The following is a 5,127-nucleotide window of genomic DNA, read 5'->3' as shown; positions in this document are numbered from 1 at the left end:
TTATTTGCCACATACCTCCCAACACAGATATTAAGTGCACACTATTTCCTCTGCCTAAGGTCCTGTCCTCTTCAACTCTGTAGACCCAGCCTCAATGTCACCTCCTCTGGGAAGCCTTTCCATGTTCTCCTATATAGAACAAATGATGTTCTTCTCTTTGCTTTCCAAAGCAGTTGACACATACATCTAGTGTTACATATTTTCCTCCAGAAGTATGGTTGGGAGAGTGCCTTGTTTATCTGCATCCCACAGTGTTGGGTTGGAATAGACGCTCAGGAAAGTTTGTTGACTAAATGGGAGTTTTAAATGAGAGGACCATACCCCACGTACAGTCACCCTCAGTATCTGCGGGGGGCTGGTTCCAGCATCTGTTGCAGATACCAATATCCATGGATGCTCAAGCCCCATAGTTGGCCCTCCATACCTCTGGTTCTGCATCCTGGGATTCAACCAGCCATGGATCCTGTAATAAGGTGGTTTGTCAGCTTTGTTTACTGAACACCAGGCACTGTGCAGAAAGCTGCCCGTGTGCTGTCATTTAACCCTTTCAGTCATTTCTACTGGCTTGATCATTGATATTTTCATTGCTCTTTTATGGATGAAAGATTAAATAGCAAAGTCACTCAACCAATTATTAATCTGCCATATATGGCAGATGTGAGATTCCAACTCTGGTATGTCATACTGGAGCGTACTCGCTGTTTATTGACCCCTAGATTCTAAAGGTGGGGACCATTTTCTGAGCATATTTGCTACAGACTTGGGACTCCATAACAAAAAAGGTGGCTGGAACGTGTGACAAAAACTCAGAAAAGGGGTCACCTTTACACCAGGTGTCACAGGTTACACAACAGAAGCAGCGAAAAAAGAGATTTACTGTACCTGAGGGGGCTAACTTGTGCTTGAAAGTTCTCAAGTAATTGAAGATTTAACAGAAAGCAGTCATCAGAAGTCCTTCTTGTTAAGAAACAGAGGAGAGGAAACAAACTGCGGTAAAGTTTTGGTGGGATAAAAGGAAAACTAACTCCCAGGCGAAGCTTGTTGAGAAATACTGTACTGAGAAGAGAGCGGCGGGGCAAGGGTCAGGGTTCCCAATCCAGCTAGCATCCTTCTGAAAGTGCAGCCTGGCGTGGCCTTTCTTTGGTGGTTCTCTAGAAAGCCCGAGACACGGAGTACAAAAGCCGGGAACCTCCGGGGATGGAGCATCCGCCCCCAGTCCCCCCTCCTTCCCTGCCGGGTTCAGCCTCCGCGCGAGAAAAGCGGGAGCGACGCCCGCGCATGCGCCCGCGGTAAGGTCCTCTCTGCGACGTCAGGGGGCTTGCGCCCGCACGAAAGCCCCGCCCCCCAGGCGCCAGAAGCGACCTGGGCGGGGGGCCTCGGGCCACGCCCCCAGCCGAACCGAGAGGTGCCGAGCGGAACCGAGCGCCTCCGAGTGCGGCCGGGCCGAGCCGAGCGGCCCGGAGTCGGTTGGTGCAGCTGCGTCCCCGCCGCCCAGCCGTCCGCGGCTCCGGCGTCGCCGCCGCCTCCGCCTCCGCGCGGTCTGCGCCGGCCGGGCGGCCGGCCGCCCGCCAGCCGGGAGGGAGGCCTGGAGCGCGCAGAGAGCGGCCCGGCCACGGGCGCCGCCGCCGCCGCCGCTGCCAGGTGAGCGCCCGCCTCGGCCCTGCGACCCCGTGTGCCCCCGCGGCTGTCAGCCCCCGTGTATGTGTGTGTGTGTGCCTCCCCGCCTGTCAGCGCCCCGTGTCTGCGCGCGCTCCTCCCGCCACGCCTGGCCCCCGGCCCGGCCCGCAGCGTCGCCACCCCCGCCCGCTGCCCCGGGTCTTTCTGTCAGCCGCCAGCACCCCCTGGCCAGGAGGCTCCGCCCCTTCCCCCCGAGGCCCCGCCCCGCCCCATCTGTCATCACCCGTCCCCCCCCGCCCCACCTCGCTCCCAGCTGGGTCGACCTGCAGGCGTGAGGGTGCCGCTGCTCCCTGGGGGTCCGAGCAGCCCCCCGTGGCCACACGGCTGCAGCTGAAGGATCGCGGCAGGGCGGTGGGGGTGTCCGCAGATACCCGCCGGACCATGCGAGGGTGCGTGTCGGTGTGAGCGCCGGGTGTGAGCGCTGTGGAGGGGAGCGCCTGGAGCCGGGAAGGGAGCGCGGCGGGGTGGGTGGGGGGCGGCTTGACCGACGTGGGGCGGGAGATGCCAGGCGACCGAGAGCCCCTTGCCCCAGCGCCCGCGGGCCTGCTGCGTCCTGCGGGGACGGGGCAACCGCGGGCCTCTGGTCCGCTCTGCCGGGGAGGCAGCTGGACCGGGACTCGAGCCACTTGGGGTTACAGTAGACTCCTCCCTCCTGGGACCCCCCACCCCCGACCTGCCCATGCGAAGGCAGCGGAGCTGGGCTCGGGCACCCCGGATGCCGCGAGGGGCACGTGAGCGGAGTTTGGGGGCTTGTGAAACCCTGCGGGTTTGGGATTTCCATTCAGAGACGCCTGTCGGAAGTGATTGAGGGGTTGGTGGGATGTGGAGCTTAGGTGGAAAGTGTTTTGAGAGCTTGAGTCATTTTGAGTTGCGTGGTTTGCATTTCTGAGCAGTGATTGCCCTGGGCTAGTGCCCTGTGAGAAACTGTTCTGTGATGTAGGGGTTGGTTGGAGCGGGGGCCGGGGGGGGGGGCGGGCTCGTGTAGACTAGGAGGGAGGGCACACTTCTTTCTGTTTTTATCTGTGTCATGTGGACGTATAGTATATTTATTCATGAGACCTTCGTACAGCCTCAGTTTTAAAAAGGGTTACACTAGTTTCCATTTACCGATTCTCTTGTATGCTGTTATTTTGATGTGCTTTATTTGCAGTAACTTCGTATTGCGATATTTCAAAACTAAGAGAAAACGCGTCCTAAAACAATTGGTATTTTGCCGGATAATTCTCAACCACGGGGAAAGAGCCAAGAGCGCACTTCATTAGCTGGAACAACTTATTCGGGCTTAATTTGTTTCTAAGAGACACACAGTGGAAAAATCCAGAAGCGGCATAGTAGTAGAAGAGTGTTAGGAAATTAATGAAAAGAACCCTTCTATTGCTGCCTTGGAAAGATGGTATCAAAGTTGCTGTAGAGCACAGTGCTTCTATGTAATGATAAACATATTAACCAAGTTGGTTTTGTGACCTTGATATGTGGCCCGGTGCTTGATTTGTGTAGTGCTTTGTAACAGGGAAACATTGCATGGGAAGCAGGGTAATTTGGGGGAGAAAATGGTCCTCTTTTTTTTTTTTTTGGTCATATTTAAGAAGATTTCAGACCAGGGCATTCTGCTGGTGGAGGTGAGTTTTTAAATTTTCTACGATGACATAAAAAATTACAGAAATAACTCATGTTTAAGGCAGAAAACTAGAAGGGAAAAAAAAATAAAAAGCTTAAGAAAAAAGTCATCATCCCACAGGCCATAGTAAACCACCTTTTCCTATTTATCTCTTTAGTCTTTTGCTCCCATATGTAAGTATGTTTTTTCTTACAGAAATGCTACTGTACTGTAAAATTGTGTTATGATCTGCTTGTTTGCACTTACAAATAGATTGTGAGCAGTATGTCTTGTCTTTGTAAGAACTTGTTCCTTTTCTGATCCTTTTAAAAAAGAGATTAGAATCTTTGCTTAGAGTGCTCCAGCAGCTTCCCATCTTAAAGTAAAAGCTGAAGTTCCTGCCTTGGCCTTTGAGGCTGCCTCCCTGTCCTCACTTCAGCCTTGCCGGACAGATCTCTTTGCTATTGCCTAAAAACTTCAAGCAAACACCAGCCTCAGTGCCTTTGCATTTGCTGTTGTGTCGGCTTGGAACCCTGTTCCCTGGATACCCTGGTTCTTGCCTCAGGTCTCTGCTGCAATATAACCTTTTAGTGCGTTTCCCTGACCACTCTGTGGAAGACCCACCTCATCTCCCTGTCCTCCTTAATCAACCTTACTTTTTTTTCATGATACTTAACACTACTTGGTAAATACCAATTTATTTGTTGGTTTACTATCTCTTGTGAAGTCCCTCAGTCGTGTCCGACTCTTTGCGACCCCATGGACTGTAGCCCACCAGGCTCCTCTCTCCATGGGATTCTCCAGGCAAGAACACTGGAGTGGGTTGCCATTTCCTTCTCCAGGGGAATCTTCCCGACTGTCTCTTTCCCCCCATTAGTCCGTAAGTATGAGGTTTTATTCATTGATATATCTTCAGAGCCCAGAACCTGACACATCAGTTCAGTTCAGTCGCTCAGTTGTGTCTGACTCTTTGCAACCCCATGAATCGCAACACTCCAGGCCTCCGGGTCCATCACCAACTCCCGGAGTTCACTCAGCCCATCGAGTCAGTGATGCCATCCAGCCATCTCATCCGCGGTCGTCCCCTTCTCCTCCTGCCCCCAATCCCTCCCAGCATCAGAGTCTTTTCCAATGAGTCAACTCTTCGCATGAGGTGGCCAAAGTACTGGAGTTTCAGCTTTAGCATCATTCCTTCCAAAGAAATCCCAGGGTTGATCTCCTTCAGAATGGACTAGTTGGATCTCCTTGCAGTCCAAGGGACTCTCAAGAGTCTTCTCCAACACCACAGTTCAAAAGCATCAATTCTTCGGCTCTCTGCCTTCTTCACAGTCCAACTCTCACATCCATACATGACTACAGGAAAAACCATAGCCTTGACTAGACAGACCTTAGTTGGCAAAGTAATGTCTCTGCTTTTGAATATACTATCTAGGTTGGTCATAACTTTTCTTCTAAGGAGTAAGCGTCTTTAATTTCATGGCTGCAGTCACCATCTGCAGTGATTTTGGAGCCCCCCAAAATAAAGTCTGACACTGTTTCTACTGTTTCCCCATCTATTTCCCATGGAGTGATGGGACCGGATGCCATGATCTTCATTTTCCGAATGTTGAGCTTTAAGCCAACTTTTTCACTCTCCTCTTTCACTTTCATCAAGAGGCTTTTGAGTGCCTCTTCACTTTCTGCCATAAGGGTGGTGTCATCTGCATATCTGAGGTGATTGATATTTCTCCCGGCAATCTTGATTCCAGCTTGTGTTTCTTCCAGTCCAGCATTTCTCATGATGTACTCTGCATATAAGTTAAATAAGCAGGGTGACAATACTTGATGTACTCCTTTTCCTATTTGGAACCAAA

The sequence above is a fragment of the Capricornis sumatraensis genome, chromosome 15 (genome assembly GCF_032405125.1).
Source record: "Capricornis sumatraensis isolate serow.1 chromosome 15, serow.2, whole genome shotgun sequence".
In the NCBI taxonomy this organism is placed as follows: domain Eukaryota; kingdom Metazoa; phylum Chordata; class Mammalia; order Artiodactyla; family Bovidae; genus Capricornis; species Capricornis sumatraensis.
Note: the sequence above shows the minus strand (reverse complement) of the source record.